The sequence below is a fragment of the Mauremys mutica genome, chromosome 2 (assembly GCF_020497125.1).
Source record: "Mauremys mutica isolate MM-2020 ecotype Southern chromosome 2, ASM2049712v1, whole genome shotgun sequence".
NCBI lineage: Eukaryota > Metazoa > Chordata > Testudines > Geoemydidae > Mauremys > Mauremys mutica.
In genome coordinates this window covers 109,707,584-109,730,236 of record NC_059073.1, presented here as the reverse complement: position 1 = coordinate 109,730,236, position 22,653 = coordinate 109,707,584, and the positions used below count along the sequence as shown (strand labels likewise).

General features: G+C 42.0%; 1 long non-coding RNA gene and 1 other non-coding gene across 5 annotated transcripts in view; one reads left to right on the top strand and one right to left on the bottom strand.

The window, feature by feature from the left end:
* Positions 1 to 22,653, top strand: part of LOC123365390 — a 340,326-nt gene that overhangs the window by 155,296 nt on the left and 162,377 nt on the right. The window lies entirely within an intron of this gene.
* On the bottom strand, positions 9,097 to 9,198 carry LOC123365459. The gene has a single exon (XR_006577596.1). It is a non-coding gene; the product is annotated as a U6 spliceosomal RNA (small nuclear RNA).

Here is a 22,653-nt window from a genome sequence, read left to right as displayed (position 1 = left end):
GAAGTTCCCTTCAATAACTTAGAGAACAAGCTCTATTTGCAGAATATTTATAGGATATCAATTTATTTCTTTTTCCTGCTTTAAAGCATTTGCATTTGGATTCAGCACAGTGAAATAATTGAATCTGAATTCCTTCCTATTTGAAAATATTAGGAATAAAAAAGGAGAAAAATATTCTGTTGATGTTCTTCATTCTTTCAGAGCTGCAGCCAGCAGCTTCTTTCCATCTTGATCACCTTTCAAGAGAAGGCTGTAGACTAAATAACCAAGAACTTTCCAAAATGAAGCCAGATTAAAGTGAGGATTTTTTTAACTCTGTACTGCAAACCAATTTGCCTCTTCTTTGAATCACTTGTCCCTGTGACAAGAACATAGTTGTACAGCTTCTCTAAATTCTTATGTAAGCTCATTCCATGATCAACGCTGGGGAACGGCCTTCGGTTCTGCCAGTCAATCCTGTTTTTTAAAAACTATCTATTAATGGATTTAGGACAGGCATGGTTCTTATGTCCTAAGCCATTTTGGTCTGACCCAGTATGGCCGTTCTTATTTTATCATTTATCTTATTTAGGAGCAGGGTCTGGGAATTTTTTTTCCCTCCAGCAGTACCAGATTTTAAAAAATAATAAAAAAAGAAAGGTTTCTTGATGGTATACTCCAGTAGAAATTGTGGGCAGGTTAGGCAAGAAACAAAATAAAATAAAGGAAACTATATATGTTTTTGTTTCTATGTATATAGTTTCCTTTATTCCATTTTGTTTCTTTCCTAACCTGTCCACAGTTTTTATTGGTGTGTGTGTGTGTGTTTGTGTGTGTGTGTGGGTGTGTGTGTGTGTGTTTATATTTTATTTATTTTAAAAGAAAGCAGAAAGGAAAGAAAACATTGCAAATCTAATTGGACTGCTTTGCCTTGAATGCTTGCTTCATTATACCCCAGGCCTTTTGTGCTTGTTCTCTTATTCAGATTCATGCTGCAACTTTACAAGAAGTTTCTCCACATTTCTTACTTCTTTAAGCACAGATTTAGCTAACAATTCAGATACTCCTGGAGACTCTTGTTTTTTGCAATTCCCTTCTCATCAATTTACTGCAGTGCCAAGTTATTTGCAGACATCCTAGCATTTCCCACTTTATTCATTTCTTCCACATTCAGCTGTACTCAGATTCACAGTGAGATGAAAATACCAAGCTGCAGTCAATTTTTGGCAGTGAATCTTATTATTTAAATATTTCCATGTTTCCGGTAGAGAGTCCACTTTCTGGTTACGTTTGTAAATTGTGGGCAACCCATTCCATAATACCTGATTTGGAGAAACTTGCTGTAATTACACAGTTATGTAGAAAAATAAACATGTTCCAGCAGTATTAGCCTTCAGTTATGTATTAGCCTTCAGCTGCAACACAAGAAGTCTTTCCAAGGCTTTGCAATGAAATAACATCCTGAATTCAAGGGCTGCTTAGTCACAGTCAGGATGCATTGTGGTGTGCTACAGTTATATAATTAAAATCAAAATACCCATGGTACAGAACAGGACTAGTATGTTATCTAAAATTCATTTGTACTTAAACATTATAGTTCTTGGAAGAAAAAAAACCCCAGTAATACAATTTGGGTTCCAACAGAGTTGGCGTGGCATAGCTTTGGAAGCCTGTGATAGTCACTTATATTTTCCTGTGAATCTTTGAGAATGAAAGTTGTCCATACTGCTAGATCTTGGCTTAAAAAACAAAACAGACAAAACAAAACCCTGTCCATCCCAAACCATTGGTTGCTATGTTTTTAGCTGCCAGAAAGCAATCCATGCTTGAACCCTTTTGTCTTTTTTATTTTTTTTATTTTTTTTTACATGAGATGTTTCTCTTCCAAGATGAAGGAATAAATATGATAGACTATAACAGATTTTTGAATCTTCAACCATAATATTTTTGGGGATGTGATAGAATAACAGAGAGAATTAATTACGCAGGGTTTTTTTCCTAACACCTGGAGCTCATGCTGTTGCTGCTTCTGCTGGCTAGCTGTTGTTTTTCATAAATCACCCTGTCGGGTGGGGGGGGGGGAGGAGAATCCATTGAAATATGGAAAAAAGTAGTCATGGCTAGGATGGAAGGAAAACAACATCTAAATATTTCACTACCACCCAATAAGCATAGAATCTCCAGGAATTTCCATTTTCCTTGGCTTGTTTCCTTGGCTTTCAGCTTGGAAAAGAAACTTGCCTAGATGGCTGTATTTAAAATAATAATTTCAGCCTGGATATTTAAAAAAAGTAATAAAGGAACTAAACAAGAAATGTCTCCAGTCTTGTGGCGTATGGTTCCATCTGAGGTCTTAATGAAGGCTTTTCATCCACACAAACGACTTCCACAAATCTGGCCATTCAGACAGATCTGTGATAGGGATATTTTCTTTCAATTGTATTTTAATTATGCCAACTCTGATATGACATTTGGTTTGCACAAGTAACTTTACAAGTTTTGTAGGCCTATTGTTTCTAGCATGCTATTAAACAGTGGCAGGGGGATTGGGAGGGGAGGGAAGAGTCATAACTCCCACACAAATAGATGCCTCTTCAGCCAAATTCAGTACATGTACAATAACATTTCAGCACCATTTCATGTAATTTTTCCAAATGACACAGGCCACACAGTTTCTGAGAATATTTCAGGAACACTGTAAGCCTCTTCTTCAGCCTTTACTTGCAAATGTTATTCAGAGTGAGTAATCTCATATATTATTCAAGAGATGTAAGGGTTGCAGAATCAGACACATAGAAAGTAGAGACTGGACTTGTTACCACGTTTTTTAAATTTCCCCCTCTTAAGTTTGCAGTGCTTGTTATTTTTTAACTTTTGTGTATTAGTGGTGGTGTTGCTAAAACATTATTTAATCAAACTTGCCTGGGTGATGGTTCTTGCTTTCAAATTTCTTTTAAGGAAGATAAAAGTAGACTTCAGAGACTGCCATGGTTTCCTCAGGGGACCCTGTGTTTTTGTACCGCAAGCCTTATTTTGAGAGAAAATGCACTTAAAAACCAAAACCAAAAAACAAACAAACAAACAAAAACCCCAATCAAAACAAATAGCAACCAAACATTCTTTCCAAAATTTGTTTGGTTGGTTAACACCCCCCCCCCCCCCCGCTGAAATGTAGACATAAGATCTTGAGTTGCCAGGTGCACTGAACTGTACTTGGGAGAATATCAGCATAAATTCAGTAAATAACTTCTGTTAGTGAATCAAGATTCAATTTGGCTTGAGTATAGAAAATGTCACCTGAATTGTTTTAACAGTGGAGCATGAACCTTTGTTTTTTAATTTGTTATGCCTGAAAGTAAGTAGAGGAATATTATGATTAGTCACTCTCTGCTGTTATAATAAACACCTGTTTTCATCACAGCATTCATTCTAAGCAGTGGGAGTAGTTTATCTACTAAAACTGTTCTCTTGCTCATACACTATCAATGAATGATGTAGCTCCATCTTGTGTATAGGTAGCACCCTTCCTTTCCACTGCATGGGTTGAGTTGAGAAAAGAATTGCCCTATGCTTCACCTCCAAATTCCTGGGTAGTGATTATGCTGTGATCACGTCTGGGTCAGAAAAACAAATTTCACTTGTTCCATTATGCATGGAGGACTGAGTCCCCAATGACTACATTTTGGATTGAACTGCAATCTTTTGTCAAACTGTAAAATTCTTCACATTGGTGTAAAACAGAGCTTTCCCCCATTTCTTTGGCTTTATTGTTTGAGGCTAGGTATTTCGTGACGTCATCTTTGAAGAAAAGGATGACAAAGGGAGAGTTAGCTACGATAAATTCCTTTTCATGAGGTCATGGTCAGGGTTAAAGTAAATCTTGGGCTTTAGATATTATGAAACACAGTCAAAGCAATTTCACCGTGTGTGGGTGTTTTGTTTTTTTTGGTCCTGGTAAATTATGTATTGCACCAGATTTTTTTTTTTAATTATACGTGTGTTTCAACAATCAAACAGGCAACTTTTAAACAACTTACTCCTCCTTGTTCACTACTAGGAGTAGAGCCAATGATGATTAATCAGAATTGTCCCGAGACTTACATCAATCTTTCTACTTGCCTTCTAAGTCTTGGTCTGATGCTGTCATAGGTGGTAAACTCTCAGATGTGATGTGTCTGAGATGGCTAGGACTATCCAGTGCTGATGCTTCAGCTGTACGTGTTCCTACTTTTTCACACATGCAGCATCACACTGTAGAGAGAATGAAACAGCGGCAGGCACAGCAGGTTGGTATCGATCTAGCCACCAGGAGAAAATCAGTAACGGCTTCTTTTCTACATAAATTTCGGGCATTGAGGTGAGAGGAGCAGGGGAAAATTAGTTGGGAAACACCCAGCTGAGCACAACGTAATATGAAACTGTTTTGGTTATTTGTGGGGGGCAAGAGAGAAAAGTATAAGTATTTGAACAACTAGTTAGGTGAACAATTTTCTGGCTTTTTATAAAGCTATAAATAAACGGTAGATATTAATGGTACTAGTAATCCCTACATCATGTTACTCAACAGCAATCCTTCCATATGCTTACAGTGTAGTGTTGTAGTTCAAAGAGCATCAAGGATGGCTTTTGTGGGGAAGAAGAATGGTGACTGTAAGATGATTGGTGGGGCTTATTAGCAATTAAAAATCTGACAAATACCCAAAAGGCCAAGTTCAAGTACAAGAAGGACCCATGGCACATCACCCTGAAAAATCCGCTTCTGCATTCATGGGTTTCAGTCGTTTTCTTTGTTGTGGAATTAGGTTATGAGGGAGGAGAAAATGCAAACTGACCCTCCCGAAGAGTTTCAAGGTATGTCTATCAGGAAGGAAATGAGAATCATTGTACTCATGTGTTCATTATGGATTTGGTCCAAAGCCCTTGGAGATCAGAGGGAGACTTTCCATTGATTTCAATGGACTTTGGATCCAGCTCTACATTACATCTAATTACTTACTTAAAAAGTAGCAAAGATGAATCATAGAATCATAGAAGATTAGGATTGAAAGAGACCTCAGGAGATCATCTAGTCCAATCCCCTGCTCAAAGAACCTCTAAGGATGGAGATTCCACCACGTCCCTAGGTAACCCATTCCAGTGCTTCACCACCCTCCTAGTGAAATAGTGTTTCCTAATATCCAACATAGACCTCCCTGTGATGGTACCTCCCATAAGGCTTTATGGAAATATGCTTAGAATGTGTTTTATGCTACATATGCCATATAACATGTCTCTGTAAAGGTTATGATCTACTGAATCTATTAATCCTATTTGTATTCATGAATCATTTTTGTATTCGAAGTTATGAATATTCGCTGTGTACTGGCTTGATTTCTAAATAACCTTAGTGGAGCATTTGGTTAGTTCCTGGAGAAAGGAATGTTGACGTTAAGTACCTAATCAAGAAACACTTAAAGGACAATGAATCTTGGAATGCTCCAATCCACATAAGAAGTCTACTTGAGGATGTTCAAGGTAGCATGTGACCCATGGCTGCTACCTGATAAGAAACTGTGAGTCATGCATGGACATGTGACTTGCCCAGGTGACTCCTAAACTCCATCGTGGAGCTGGACTTTGCATAGGAGTGAAGAGGGGGTCTCTACTCACAAGAGAAAGTCTATTTAAACCCCTGGGAGACTTCTCCATTTTGTCTTCAGCTGGCTAAAGAGAGAGCCTCTCCACCCCCTAGGATACCGGAAAGAAACTGGAACAAAGGACAATGACTGCAAGGGGTGTGATTGATTGCTGGACCCAGGCTAAAAGGAGATTAGTCTGTAAAAGGGAGCATTCTGGAACTGGTGAGGATCTTATCTGTATTCAGTTTGATAGATTTGCGTGTTTTATTTTATTTGGCTTGGTGACTTACTTTGTTCTGTCTGTTACTACTTGGAACCACTTAAATCCTACTTTCTGTATTTAATAAAATCACTTGTTACTTATTAATTAACCCAGAGTATGTATTAATACCTGGGGGGAGGCAAACAGCTGTGCATATCTCTCTGTATTATAGAGGGCGAACAATTTATGAGTTTACTCTGTATAAGCCTTATACAAGGGAAAACGGATTTATTTGGGTTTAGCCCCATTGGGAGTTGGGCACGAACACTTCTGTTAGCTGCTTTCAGGTAAGCCTGCAGCTTTGGGGCAAGTAATTCAGACCTTGGGTCTTTGTTGGAGCAGACGGGCATGTCTGGCTCTGGGGTCCCGAGCTGGCAGGGAAAGCAGGAGCAGAGGTAGTCTTGTCACATCAGGTGACAGCTCCCAAGGGGGCTTCTGTGATCCAACTCGTCACACTCCCCCACTGCAATTTGAGACCATTGCTCCTTGTTCTGTCATCTGCCACCACTGAGAACAGCCAAGCTCCATCCTCTTTGGAACCCCCCTTCAGGTAGTTGAAGGCTGCTCACTCTTCTCTTCTGCAGACTAAACAAGCCCAGTTCCCTAAGCCGCTCCTTGTAAGTCATGTGCCCTAGCCCCCTGATCATTTTCATTGCCCTCTGCTGGACTCTCTCCAATTTGTCCACATCCTTTCTGTAGCGGGGGGCCCAAAACTGGACGCAGTACTTCAGATGTGGCCTCACCAGTGCCAAATAGAGGGGAATAGTCACTTCCCTTGACCTGTTGGCAGTCTTCCTACTAATGCAGCCCAATATGCCGTTAGCCTTCTTAGCAACAAAGGTACACTGCTAACTCATATTCAGCTTCTCATCCACTGTAATCCCCAGGTCCTTTTCTGCAGAACTGCTGCTTAGCCAGTTGGTCCCCAGCCTGTAGCAGTGCATGGGATTCTTCCATCCTAAGTGCAGGACTCTGCACTTGTCCTTGTTGAACCTCATCAGATTTATTTTGGCCCAATCCTCCAATTTGTCCAGCTCACTCTGGACCCTATCACTACCTCTCCCCCCAGCTTAGTATCATCTGCAAACCTGCTGAGGGTGCAATCCATCCCCATCATCCAGATCATTAATAAAGATGTTGAACAAAACTGGCCTCAGGACTGACCCGTGGGGCACTCCGCTTGATACTGGCTGCCAACTAGACATCAAGCCGTTGATCACTACCCGTTGAGCCCAACAATCTAGGCAGCTTTCTATCCACTCCATACTTTTTCAACTTGCTGGCAAGAATACTGTGGGAGACTGTATCAAAAGCTTTGCTAAAGTCAAGATATATCGCATCCACTGCTTTCCCCATATCCACAGAGCCAGTTATCTCATCATAGAAGGCAATGATCAAAATAAGTTAACTTCATTGACATTTTCTGGTCAGGTTTAAAATTTTTCTTCATTCCTAGATTGGTACTGAATCACTGAAGAACCCTCATTCTGAATACCTCTGTTTTTTGCTAGAGAATACACAGGCACAAATGACTCAAATAGGAATAAAAAGAGAATACAAATAGAAAATGAGAAGCCTCTACATGTTTGAATCGTACGATCATGAGAGAAACAAAATAACATCTACAGAAAATGAAAATATAAACCTCTTTTTAAATGAGATTTCATCTTTTTTCTGGGGATTTGTTTGGAGTTGGAACCACTTACTGTAAGAGGTGGGCAGGGATTCCACTTTTTTTCCTTTAAGGGTGAAGATGGTTGTGTTTGACTCAGTCTGCCTGCATCTTTCATATGCATAAAAAAGAGCAGTCCTTTGCTGTGTTCTGAACTATGAGAGAGAAGGGACCTCTTACCTCTCACATGGAGTTGGTCAGACTCTTGCTACAATTATGTACACAGGAACGACGTTTGGGATTATTCACCCCATGTGCCACAAGGGCTGAACCTTTTTAGGGCTCAAAATAAGGCTTAGATGGGATTTACATTGTGCATAGATCATTTGCTAGCCCTCTGCACCAGGATTACCAGGTGTCCGGTTTTCAACCGTAACGTCTGGTTGAAAAGAAAATCTGTCAGTGTCTGGTCAGCACAGATAACAAGACATTAAAAATCTGGTTAGCTGCAGTAACCGGCCTCCTCCATTGGGAGGTGGGGATGGGAAAGAGCAGCAGCTGCGGCTGGAGCCACATGGAGGAACTACTATCTGCTCAGCTGCTGATGCCTGACAGAACAGTGACTGGCATCCAGACTGGGCTCCAAGAGGTAGGTGCCACTTCGTTGAGGACATCTATCTACCCCTCCTTCTGCCCCGCCGTCCCCTTATTGCCCTGGCCTCTCATTATGGAGACCAGCCCCTTGCTCTGGGGACCAACCCCCTCTCCACCCTGCTATGCCCCAATTGGGCAGGCAGGTATAGTGCCCATCAGCTCCTCCCAGCCTGGCTTTGTAGGAAGCAGGTGAGTCCTGGGCAGGGGTTATGGGCCGGTACAGTGTACCGGTAAAAAGTAGCCGCCAGTACCGGCCCATACCGCTGACTTTAAAGTGCTGCTGCAGTGGCAGCGCTTTAATATCACTGCCCCTTTTGCCCGCCCCCCTGGCTGCCAATGGGGGGGCACAAAAGAAGTAGCTGCCCCAGGGCTGCTATTTAAAAGGATGGTGGCGCTGGACGGAGCCCTGGGCCCTTTAAATTGCCACTGGGGCCCTGGGCAGCGCGGGCCAGGCAGCGCAGATGGGCTGGCAGGGGGACCCTGACCCCAGCCCCACCCCTTCCGGCCAAGGCCCTGCCCCTTCTGGGGGGGAGGGGGAGGCAGAGCTGGCCCCATACGGGTAAGAGATCAATTTTACTTTCACCCCTGGTCCTGGGAGAGGGAGGAGTGGAAAGTGAGCGATGGAGGGAGGGGAGAGAGGAGTGAGGAGGGCGGGGGCTTCAGAGGAAGGGTTGGGGCATGGCTGGAGCCTTGAGGGAAGAGGTGGGTCAGGGGTGTTTAGTTTTCAGCAGTTAGAAAGTTGGCAACCCTACTCTGCACAAGGGTGAAATTCACTCTTAATGCCTACACTGGGTTTGCCTACACTGGCACTTTAAATACTGCAAGTTTCTCGCTCAGGAGTGTGAAAAAACACCTCCCTGAGCGCAGCAAGTTTGGCACTTTACAGCGCTGAGTGTAAACAGTGCACCAGCGCTGGGAGCCCTGCCCCTCGTGGAGGTGATTTTTTTAGCGCATTGGGAGAGCTCTCTGCCATGACCATGCTTCACGAATTTGCATGTCATCCTTGCACAGGGGCCATGCTAACCTTCTCTGTTTTTATCCAATTTTCGTATATGTGCTGCTGAAGCTAGCACAAGGCACGGTAAAGAACTACTGCGAGAAAGTTGCAGCGCTGTAAAGTGCCAGTGTGGACAACGCTTTAACGTTACACAAATATAGTAGGAATTTCACAGGATGTGATCCTGATGTTTTAGTCTCCCTGGTTTATAGCTGCACCTCCACTGCAGCAATAAATGGAATATTATACTAAATAGAAAAGTGAATGTTTTTAATAGGTCAAATAAAAGCTAAAATTAGTGTTTGGATTAAACATAGCCCCTTACATGAAAAAATTCAGTGAATACAATGCGTTTGAGGCCCATATATTACAATAGAAACTATAATAAAAATACTTCATATGTCAAATACATGATGTGGCCAAGTTATGGCTGCAGCTGGAATCTCAGCTTCTAAATTTTCTGTATTGTTCCATCTCTGCTGCTTCATCTATTTCCTGGTTTCATCTGAACCCATATATTTCCTCACTTTTCTATACCTCTTAATTCTTCAGTCCCTCCTTTAGAGTTTATATTAAGCTTGTCAATAAGCATTTTAAGATACATTTTGTATGGAAGGTACTGTATAAAATATGGGTGTATTGAACAGGATTATTCCTGTCAACTTTTCAAAAGAAAAGCGTGAGGATGAGAGACAGTTGTCAAAGGCTTTGGGACTGTGCAGGGGTGGTAAGACTTTTCTTCTTCTTCTTTATTCTACTGCTAACCGTTTCATTCTAAAAAATATTTAATGAGAATTTTCACAAAAAATTTGTCCCGTTTCAGATGAAAAATTTGGAAATTCAAAATGTAAGTATGGACAAAAAGTTTGTGAAAATTTTCAACCGGCTCTTCTTGTGTGCAACAGTCAGAGCAACAGGGACTTCTGCTCTGGGTGATGAAGCGGAAATAGTGTTTTTTCTTTCATTTGCAGAGCATCAGAACACTACCATACTTAAGAATGAAATATGCACCAATCTGATCAGGTTCATTCCTGCTTCCAATACAGGCGGCAGCCTTGAACATAAGAATCTTGCAAACTTCACTTTGCCCCTGCTGCCGCAGTAGTGTAGGTCTTCACTAATCCCCATCCCTCCCCACACCCACAAAAGTGTTTTTTACTGTGGGATAAATAATGTGTGTTGGCTATGCTGCTTTAAAAACACAGTGGAGACAAGAGACTTTAGTTTTACTATGAGGTAAACTAGGCAAGGTTAACCACAGACAGGGGCTATAGTAGTGATCTTGCCAAACTCTCTCGTGGTAAATGCTACATGTGCCTGGTCTCCATTTAGGATTTTACAGTGAAATAACTATTGGGCATTTGTTATCTTGAGATTTGCCCCCTGCACTACTGTCTCACCCGCCCTCCAAAAACAAAAAAAAAACCCACCACCTTTTGTGTCGGTGAAGACCAAGCCAGAGAATTAACTGCTTGCCACTGGAGAGAGTACGTTTTCCATGCTATACATGCATTTCCATATCTATAGCACATATGTTGAAACAGTTTGACAATGATAGTCAAAATGAAGCATTTTGATTTTTCGTGTAAAAAAAAATTGACAATTTATAATTTCTCTTAAAACATTTTGATTGAGTCAAATCAGCTTTTTCTGACAGAAAACTGTTCTGCTGCAAGATATCTGACTCTATTTTCTATAATGTAGTGTTTTTGGTAGTGGAAGTGTCCCACCACTAAACAAAGATTCTTCTTTCCCTCGTACTTATCCAGGACCAATGTCAACCTCTCCTTCCTATAAGCAGGGAGCCTGTACTGCAGTTTATAGCCATCAATGTTCTCTATCTCTCTCGTGTGTGTGTGCAAAAGCATTTTTAAACCCCCCACACCCATCTCCTCTTTCATTTCTAGATGTCACAAAGCTACTTCTAGATAAGCAAGCATCCTAAATTACAATCCCTTGCTTGGTGCCTCAAAGTGCCTAATTAAATTTAGGTCAAAGTATAGAAAATGGAAATTTTTGGGAAAAAAATAGTTCAAAGCCTGCACCCAGTGTACAATTGTAACTCCCTATATGATAACAGGCCCATAAGAAGGTCCTCATTAGAAAAGGTGGATTCAAGTCCTATACATTCAGAGGTTGGATTTTTTTTTTTAAAGTCTTCATGTCATTTCAAATTATTGTGTCTCACCGTTTCAGTGCCACGGCATGGCTTTCGTTTCAGTAAAAAAGACTAATAGATTACGATATTAAGGATTCTTAGCTTGTTTCACTCAGCAAGGCAATGAGAATTAGAATGTGATCTCTTAACACAATCGTGCAGAAGATGGCTCTATATGTGGAAGTGGTGTTAAATGTCAGAATAAAAGCCAATGGTTTTTACTTTGGTTTTATCACCCATCAGCAGCTATTCAAATGCAGTCTATGTAATTATACCCAAAGGAGAGATGTCCCAGTTCGTCATGAAGTAGTTTTAGCAATATATGTGGATGCTGATAGCACATAAGGGAAGAGAGAGTACAGTGTTTCATTAAGGTTCATTTGATCAGCTTTAAGTAATGACTTTCATAATTCACCAGCATTTTATCATGAGCTGGGATGTTTTGTCGTGTCCTTACATTGTCATTCCTTATATCAACACCCGAGGTGATGAAGTAGAAGGGGTTGCTGATTTGCAAATGTCTTGTGTATTTAAAAGACTCTTCCTAGAGTTTGCATTTCAGTGTCTGTGGGTTTTTTCTTTCTTGCTGCAAGCCAAAGCTGGAGCACTAAAAGTATCTGAATAAAAAGTAGCAGTTTAATATTCATAGGTAGTAATTTGGAGTTGATGAGATGTTATTAAAGAAAAATATTGCTAGATGTCCTATGGTAACAAATTAGCAAAGTATGATAAAAATGAATACTCCCCACTAGTTCCTGTTTTGAGATCTGGGGTTTCCTGGTGCCTCAATAATTGTAGACTCCAGTTCTCTGGTGTCCTTGTTAGATTTGATTTTACGCTCTCAAGTCTGTGCTGTTGCTTCCATGCCAAGGGTTCATTTCCCTTACTTCACATACTACAGGTGCTTAAAGGCTGAGCCCATGTTTGTCAGGTGAAGGTTTAGCCACTTATGGGTAAAATAATAAAGAAGCCTTTGTCTAGATTTTTATCTTGGGCCAACAGATGGTGAGAAATGAAGGCTAATGCTTGGGTGGTCTTTGTCAGACACTGCAGTTAGCTTGTGTTCACATTTAGGGGAAAGGACAACAACCTGAGGGGAGAGAAGAAATCCTAAGAGTTTAACTAAGTGCCTAATCACTCCGTCTGGCCATGTGAGAGGCCCACCAGTGTTTGAGAAGTCCCACAAGGACCTTTTTTGGTATTGTTTATCTTAGAAGCAGATAACAGTAATGAAATCTGGAATACCTTATTCAATGTGTAGAAATCCCATGATGCATTAGTAAAGGCTTGATGGAAATCAACTCTCAGCACTCTTTATGCTGCCATATATTTATTTGTTTTTAACAATCCAGGTGTATAGAGGGATGCTGAGACACAGCATTCCAGTGATATGGAACAGTTTATAAAAAAATGCATTAAATGAGCTGTGACTGAAGTGATTTCATAGCTCGTTTTTAGATAAGCACTCATTAATTGGAAGGACAGGTGGTGTGCGTGTGGGGTGGGGAGGTTTGCTTGAAGTTGGGTTAAGAAGAGGTTATCTGCTTTTGCTTCAAGCTTGGCAGAGTTGGCAGAAAAGCTTACTAAGCCCTGTGAACCCTTACAAGCCTAGCCCTGAAAATATGCACAAGTCCTTGAAAGATCTGAGCCTTCCACTTCCAACTCCTTAACACGTGTTACCCAGTCCTTTCCAACACATGCTAGGAGGTTTCTAAATATCTAGCTTAACGCCTCCTCCCTATTGCTCTCCCTTCACTTTCATTCGAACCATTCCATGTGTTGCTTTGTGCTGCATGGAAATAGGAATAAGGTTTTCTCTTGTTTTTTTAACCAAATGCAAGTTTACTTTAAAATCATCCTAGCCTACCACAAACCTCATAATAATTGGGCCCAATCTGGCACTTTTTACTGCAGGCAAAAGTTCTATTAAAGTCTTTGGGAATTTTGCTTAAGGATTTGTGAAGACTGCAGAATTTGGATGGGTTTTAGTCCTTCAGGTCTAACAAACAAAGTGATGTGAGAAGAGGACTAAAATAATTGCCCCTCCTTTCTTTTCCCCATATCTGGGCCAAGAGTCCCCTGCTACTTCTACCCTTTTGCTGTCTCATGTTTGATGACAAAACCTAAAAGAAGAGGTGCATTTCTTCTCCTCTTCTTCTTTAAGACTAGCCTGGGCCGCTTCAGACAGGGCTATATAACAACAAGCTGAACCAATATCCTTTCAAAGGGACAAGTTAAGATAGCTGGGCTATCAGGTAGAACTGGTTATGTGCAAGTGATATAATGAAAGTACCAGACAGGCTGATTCTCTGTCTTTACAACGTGAATAAAATACTTCAGGAATAATAATAATAATAATAATAATATAATAAAAAAGTGGCTTGGAAAAAAAATGTGGTGGTTAATGTGGATGGATTAGCCAATATCAGTGTATTTGTATAATGTTGTTGATGTGACTTCACTGATGCATGCAAAATAGTGTATTGCTTTAAACAAATTGACCTGCCAGTGCTGAGAGATGTTAATTGTGGGGGTGGCATTGATGTCTCAGCTTGGATTTGGATTTGGGCAGGTAGGATTCTCTTGTAAATAAGTACTGTGTTCCCCGGAAAAGTAGTGTCCAAGAGAAAATCTTGTGTCCACAGAGCTCCGGGATCTTAATAGTAGAAATATAAATCCTTTAGTGTTTGAAGGAAGAGAACTGAAGAGAAACATATTACTTGTAAGTAGAGTGAGATATTGATGAATGCCAACTTAGCACACACCTTCCTAACTATGAGGATGTGCTTTAGGCAGGGCAGTAGTTTTGTATTCAAAAGAAATACATTTTACTTTTCTATCCCTGATACAGGGAAGTGAGGCCATCATTTAGGAAGAGATAGGGAAGCTCTGCCTTAGCAGATGGACAGTCATTTCAGGCTTGTGTATCACGTTATGGGCAAGTTTAATGATTGCAAGAAATGCTACGGAAGTGCTTTGTTCTTTTAACTACTGCTTTTTCTTGCTTGCTAATCTGTAGTGTCCAGACATCTTTGTTACAAAACTTCTTAAATTATGGTGGGGTGCTGCAATGCTGGTTTCTGCTATACTTTTCTTCCATATGGGACGAAGTATAGGATTCAGCATCTGTGTGGGAAACTTCTCGTAAACCAGGCTTGACTTAGGTTCTGTCTACACTTTGAGCTAAGGGTGTGATTCCCAGCTCTAAGACACATTACCCCACTAGCTTTCATTGAGCTAGTGCTCTACAAATACAGTGTAGCCTGAGTGATGGGAGGGGCTAGCCACCCTGAGTGCATGCCTATCAGAGACACCGGGTATGTACTGGGGGCTACCCCCTCCTGCTGTTGTGACTACATACGATTTTTAGCACACCAGCTCTGATTGCTAGCATAGGATGTCTCCTCAAGCGGGGACTCACTCCCAGCTTGACGTGTAGACATACCCTGAGATGTGAAAATCTGCTATGCTTGTCCGACAGTTTGGATTTATGCTGCTTGGTTGGGGGGAGGACCCTACTTGCAGCTTAACTGAAGTTTCTGCTATGAAGGGATTATTAAATTCATATACACTGCCATTTACTGTATTCTAGCCTGAGTCTTGCTTCAGAAGAGTTGAAGTGTGTAGACTGAATGATATGGCGTGTACATCTTTGTACTGTAGTAGCAGTGCACTACTAAACACTTCTTGTATTGGATGTGACAACTAGCATTTTTCGATATCTGTTTGACCACAGTGTTTCCCACATTACTAGTGGTTTTGTGATTTACTACTTTTCAATTTGTTTAATTGCTTGCAGTCTACTTGGTGAATAATACTTTGTGGGAAACTGAGAACCACAAAGCTTTTTTCCAGTGAGAATTTTGCTTTTAAATTTCAATTTCAAAACATAAGCTACATTTGGGTCTATCTTAAAATTTTATGGACACAATTTCAAAAGCTATCTCTAAAATCTTTCTTCTCAACTTCATTAAATACAAAATGGGTATTTAATATCTACCTATGCAATTTACATATGGAAATTCAGTTTGTGTGTGCAAACAAATTGAGTGGAAAAAATGGATATACAAAAAAATTGTGCCGTCAAGTTGAGGTCCCTTCGAAAAATGTGACACTAGGTGACAGATTTTTTTATGTTAAGTGATTACTATATTTTATACAGATTAAAGTGAGAATAACACACCATCACTTGAATATTCCAAAGCGATGTATCCAAAAAGAAATAGATTCCAAATCTTTCAAGTTCATTAGAAGGAAATCACAAATCTGAGTCAATTTATTTGTGTAGGGGTTCCTGGGATACACACAGATATGATGGGCATAGAGTTTAACAATCAGGTGTGATTAATAATGATATAGGGACATCTCCCGTGTAGGTCTTATACTAGTGTCCAAGTTTATGGCTTCTTAAAAATGATTTAGACCAAATCATTAGATGCTAATCAGTTTCAGTAGCGACAGTAGTGACTAAATTAAGGAAAACATCCATCCATCAATGTGGGGAACTGTACCTTTAAGAGGCTCATGTTATGTAACTGAGGCAGTTAGAACTGTGACATTGGATGAAGCAGATCTTTGTCAAGCACCTTGTCTCTGAGTGATTATTGAACATCACAATCCATGTGTCTTAATGTTTTACTTTTCCTTGGTACCAAATAGAAGGCAATGTTTTATACACAGATAATGGAAAAAAGTTTTTCATGGTAAATGATATGATTATTCTGCTTCTGCTGAATACAGTCTAGACCAGGGGTCGGCAACCTACAGCACACGAGCCAACTTTGAGCGGCACGCAGCTGCCTGCTGCGGTCCCGGCCCCCAGCCCCACTCAGCCCCCCGGCCCACTGCTCTCCCCTGCGGGGGCAGAAGCTTGGTTCTGTGGCAGCCTGCTTCTTCCCCCCAGCTTTCCTGCCTTGCCCCCTCTCCTTCCCTGCGCCAATCAGCTGATGGCCCTAGCAAGGGGGAGGGGGAAGAGCGGCAGCCTGCCCACAGCTCGTAGAGGACGCAGAGAGTGGTAGGGAGGGGGCCTTGGGGAAGAGTGTGGAACAGGGTATATCCCTTCCAGCCCCCTGACCTGAGCGGCTCAGGGCAGGGGGTGGAAGCACCCCTACGAGCCGAGCACCCCAGCCCTCTGCCCTGACCCCCCCCCACACCCAGCCTTCTGTCCTGCACCCCCCCACACCCCAACACACACCCAGCCTTCTGCCCTGCATCCCCACAGCCCCATCCCTCTGCCCTGAATCCCCCCCACAGCCCCATCCCTCTGCCCTGACCCCCCCTACGCCCCCAGGCCCTCTGCCCTGCACCCCCACACACCCAGCCCTCTGCCCTGACCCTTGGACCCCCCCCACCCAGCCTTCTGCCCTACACCCCCCACACACCCCAGCCCTCTGCCCTGATCCCTGAACCACCCCCACCCCAGCCTTCTGCCCTGACCCCTGAAACTCCCCCCCGCTCCCTCCGGTCTGGGCTCTGCTCAGCCCGCTGCCGGCCTAGGTGAACAGAACCCCAGGCTGGCAGTGAGCTGAGCGGGCTGGCGGCGTAAGATCAGCATTTTAATTTAATTTTAAATGACGCTTTTTACACATTTTGAAAACCTTGTTTACTTTACATACAATAGTTTAGTTATATAATATAGACTTATAGAAAGAGACCTAAAAACGTTAAAATGTATTACCAGCACACGAAACCTTAAATTAGAGTGAATAAATGAAGACTTGGCACACCACTTCTGAAAGGTTGCCGACCCCTGGTCTAGACTAAGTGACAGACCTTTACTTGAGAAAACAAGGAAGTCTGAATGGAAGATTTTTTTTTTAAAACATTTAAAGGTAAGTCAGAATAGTGAGAGTTCTTTTCATCAAAAGGAGTTCTTATATGCCAAACTGGACTGGAGAATTTAGACTATCAGATAGAAATACCTCCGAAGAGAAAGTGGTACCACACACAACCACTGTGACAATACAAGGCTTAGTTTTACTAACTGATTTTGTGATGGGGGGAGGAGGAGGGTAGAAGATGATAACTGAATCCAAGAATAAAACCCGGTCAAAAGGCCACATCAGTCCAGCTTGGCAGGCTGGCATAGTGGCTTCTGTAATTATGCTGGTGCCTTGTATATGTGTGTCTTTTCCACTGAGTTTAAAAAGGGTTGTCCTCTAACTATCGGGTCTTCCACCAGACAAACCACTTTCGTACTCAATGTTTTTTTCCTGTGGAGTCCTTGATGAGTCTTTGCTCTGTGCTTGTGTTTGCTGACTCCACCAATGCTCTTGGCACTGCTGTCTTGTCTCTGTCTGCTCAGTGAGATCACAGCAGACTTCTGAGGACACACACTATCTGGAACAACTCACACAGTAACCACATTTCTGTATGGCTAGATTAGCATTCATGCTTACTGATTAAGTTTTTCAGCTTTAGTTCATAATGGTTCCTTGACTGAAATTACCAGAGCTCATACTGAGAGCATATTTGATTTTAGGTAGAAACTGGTTTGAATGGTGTATTGTTCTTTGCATCACCTCTGGCCACAACTGAATCTCCTCTCCTCTCCACTTCCAAACACCTCCTCCATAACTTTAATTTGAGAACATTCAAAAGAAAGAAAGAAATCTGGAATAACTGTGTGCCAATACAGGCAAGGCAATTAAAAAAGGATGAATAAACTATGGACAACTCAAAATGAGGCTTTAAGTTTAGTATTAAAATTCTACAAAATAAATTTTAGGTCTAGTTCTCTTTTTCTCTCTGACTAATATGAATGTACAGGTTTAATTTCCCAATTTATAGTAGTGTGACCAGATATCCCCATAAAATTGGGACTGTCCCGTTATTTAAACCTTTGTCCTGCATCCCGATCAATGTACAATCGGGATGCCATTTGTCCCGATATTCAGGTAAGGAAGCGAGTGGGAGGGAGGTGCTGACCCCATGGGTGCTCCGGGACTGGAGAGCCCATGGGGAAAAATTGCAGCCAAGCTCCCCACTCCTTGTTTCCTTCTCCCCCCCCCAAGTGCGCCATGTCCCCATTCATTCCCCTCCCTTCCAGCGCTTCCTGCTGCCTAACAGCTGTTTAGCAGCGCTTAGTACTTTCCAGGAGTGAGGGTTAAGGAGCGTGGATGCAGTGCGCTCAGGGGAGGAGGTGGTGGAGAAGAGGCAGGGCAGAGGCGGGGACTTGGGGGAAGGGGGTGGAGTGGGGCGGGGCGAGGGTAGTGCAGGGGCAGGAAGAGACTGTGGGTGGGCAAGCACCCACCCAGCAGAGGGGAAGTTGGTGCCATAGGGGTGAGTGGCGGGTGTGTGTGTGTGTGTGTGTGAGAAGAGGCGAGTGGCGGGAGGGTGAGCGAGCGGGTGGGGAGGCGAGCGGTGGGTTGGGGACTGAGGAATGACACAGCAAGCCAGTGGCAGCCGGGGATGAGGAAGGGCATGGTAGGGGGGGAAGCGAGCGGAGAGGGGGCGGGACCTGGGGCAGAGTGGGGGCGGAGCCTGGGAGGAGCGGGGCTGGATTGTGTGTGAGACTGATGGCACCCCAATGTGTCCCGATATTTTAGTTTGGTGATCTGGTCAGCCTAATTTATAGAGAAAATTATAAGTTCCTCCACCAATATTTTAAACTCACTAACAAAGGCAACATCCTCTTTGATTTGCAATGGATAACTTGGTTGCATATCCTGCAGTTGTTTCCTGTGTGGAATGTTCATTGATGACAGTAGGAGTTCCATGCATGGAATGGGTGCAGAATATGCAGAGGAGAGTTGCATTGTAGATTGGAGAGTTTTACTCGAATAGAAAAATTGGCTGGCTCAAAAAATGGATGCCAGCAAATATTTCTTCATATCTTGCTTACAGCCTCTCCAATGTTTTTGTTAATAGGAGTTTGTCTTTTAATCTTCAAAAGCTAGGGAACCTTTTAAACTATACATCATCTAGAAAACCAACAAGCCAATAGGTTTTTTCCCCAAGTATTTCTATGTGAGTTGGGACTCTGTGTTTTTGTGAAACGGTGATCTCTGCATCTTTTGGAATCTAATCTGTGCCAGGATTTCATTTTGTGGTTTAATCTAGTCATTTCATCCCACTGTGCTTTCCACCCCCCATCCTGTTCTATGTTTTGTTTCATACATATGCTATTTTTCCTCTTTTCCGAGCCCAAAATTAACCAGCAAATAAAAAACTCCATGCTTAACTTCTGGTTTCCAGATTTTCTCTATGTTTGGATGCAAACCTAATGTGTTGGACCTGTGGTTTAGCTTCTGCTATTCAACTCTGCTTTATGACATTGATATTTACAGTTTAAATTCTATAACAATTAACATCCTTTCAGGCTGAGAATAGCACTAATGGAGAGCCTGTCTTAGATCTCAGAGAGTAGGAGCAATGGTGTGGAAATAGGGGTGGGAGGGCTTAACATGGGATTGAACATCTTAAATTAGAAGAAAAAGTGAGTAGAAATAATAGAATAATAAATGTAAGCCTTCAGAAGGAATTAGAACATGAACGGTCAATTTTTGCCATCAGATCTGTACTTAAGGTACAAGTAAATTCCAGCTATTTTAACCTCAGTTTTTGGACATTTGGATTTGTCTCTCAAATCTAAAATGTATATAGATATCTAGTTAGATTACGTGAAACCCTGACTGTTCAAAAGTTTCAGATGTTCTTAGGGATAGTTGAAGTAATATGGAGTTTAGTTGTACTTTTAGTTTTTGCTGGTTGTTTTTCTGCTTATCTTCTGACTCAGCAAAACTTTGCTTCTCCTGCACAGTTACTTCAGGCCTCCAGTCATCGACAAAAACCCCATCATAGGTGGAGCTGCTCCATAGTGCCTTCTGCAGGCCAAGTTTGGTGCTGCATGCACTCCCTGACTTTGCCCATTGTTATGGCCAAGGAGTAGGAGCAGCACGCTCTGTGCCGTAAACTCTGTCAGTCTAATACTTCTGAGGGCCAAAAAATTAAAGAAGAATGTAATGTGTGTTAAAAATGAAAATAAAGCAAAAAGCAAAAATTGGAGCATTTTGGTTAGAATGAGGACAAAGTGTAGTGAGAAAAATATTTATAGCTATTGCTAAGTGGTGTGAGCATGATGGGAGAAGATTTAAAACAAAGAAGAAAAGGTTTTGGTATTTGAAAAATGATCAGTACACCTGTTCTACCTATGGTAACTTTATATTTTTCTTGTGAAAGTGTAAACAAGAAGCTCCTTCTAAAATGTAAGTTGTCATATTTTTGTCTTGTGTGTTCATGTGCAAATATTTTTCCATTTTGCACAGATACATATTTTCTTGTCTTGTTATGTGTAATGATAATGAGAAATGAGAAAACAGCTTCATAGGTGATAAAGGACATTACAAATGTCATGCTGTGAGTTAACTGTAAACTAAATTGTGTTCAAATCATCAGCCTTGGGGACTGTTCCCCTGCTGTGTTTTATCCTTACTTCTTCCTTTATCTGTTTTCTGATAGGCTTTGCAGTCTAGTCCCTGCCAAGAAAACATACAGCATTGGAAGAAAAACAGGAGTTGATTTATTGTTTATTTAACAAGTTTGAAAAAAAAAAAGATGGTTTCAAAATGGATAGCTGGTGTCATTTTATATACTCTGACTTCTAAGCTCCTTTTTAAAATATTACAAAAAACCTCCTTCATAAATATTAGTATGCTTAGTGAAATACCATAAATTGGTATTGTTGAAATTAATTGATGTGATCTAGTGTGATCTCCTGTATAGCACAGGGCATAGAACTTCCTCAAAATAATTCCTGTTTGAGCTAAGGCATACCTTTGAAAAATAAATCCATTCTTGATTTAAAAATTGCCCATGATTAAGGCTACCTTTTGGTCATGTGTATTTTTAGTAAAAGTCATGGACAGATCATGGGCAGTAAACAAAAATTAATGGCCCATGACCTGTCCATGACTTGTACTATATACCCCTAACTAAAATTTGGGCTAGGGGCTGCGGGTAATCTGGGGGGAGGGGCAGGGTGCCACGGGTGCTGGAGGGGGCGGTGGTGGCGTGCAGCCCAGGACCCAGGCTGGTGGGGGTAGCGGCACATGGCCTGGGACCCCCGCTGGAGCTGGGGGGGAGGGTTGGTGGGGCTGGCAGTCTCCCTACTCGGCTCCGTGTGTCCCTGCAGCTCCTAGGGGGAGGGAAGGCCAGGGCTCCCCTCACTGCCCCCACCACGAGCTCCGGCTCTGCAGCTCACATTGGCTGGGAACTGCAGACAATGGGAGCTGTGGGGGGTGGTGCCTGCGAGCATGGGCAGTGTGCGAAGACTTCTGGCCCCTAAGAACTGCAGGGACATGCCGGCTGCTCCCGGGGAGCCCCCCAAGATATGCGCCACTCCGCACCCCAACCCCTCGCCACACCTCTGAGCCCCCTCCCACACTCAAACTGCCCCAGTAGCTGCTGGTGCTGCTGGCCCAGGGGCTGCCTGGCAGTCCCTGAACCAGTTGCACCGGCCACTGCAGAAGTCATGGAAGTCACAGAAAGTCATGGAATCCGTGACCTCCATAACAGACACACAGCCTTACCCATGATGGATTCTTATTGATGTTCTCTGTCAAATTGGCTTCAGTGGAACGTTATAGGCAACAATGAATTTGGCCCACTCTTCTCAATCAGACTGTGTCTTCTTAAGATGGAGCTATGTTAATGATTCAAACATAATTGCGTTTAGAAAAGAGGATATTTGAACACAGGCCAAAGTGAATAAGTTCACTTTTCCCCCTCTATATGGTCATGTTTAAACTGACTAATTATTTAGCCTAATTCTGAGAAGCTACTGCTAATGTTTTTTTTTTCACTATTCAAGACCATATCTAAAGCCAACAGAGTTTTGTAAAGAAACATTTCACATTTGAGTGTTGGTACAAATGTGCCAATGTTTAGATATGCTCCCTATCCCTATTCCCCCACCCCTTGGGTCGTTTAAGCAAAAAATTGGACTAGATGGAAGCTATTGCCATTTAGAAAACAATGTGAAGCCACTACTGGATTGTGAAAAACTGGCGCCATAGATTTGCCTCATTTTTAAAGTGGTTTCCTTTCTTGGTGCATGTAACCTTACTTGAGGAGAAAAGATGCAGAAATATAAATAGAATGGGATTTGTCTTTTCATAATTTATTTAGTCTCCTTTGTGACATTTTGTATTTAAAATGTATTTAAAAAAAACAACATGTAAATTAAAAGCAAAGCTGCTCTTTGGCTAGCTTGAAGCAAAATTTTCTCCTACCTGCCTTAACCACAGAGTCACAGTTTAACTAGTACTGTGCTAGATGTAGGCAAAGCCAAAGAAGTGGTAATCCTGAGGTAGGTTTTCTAGTTAGATATGCAGTGGGGGATCTCGGAGTGCAGGGACCCCTGTGCTGCTTGTA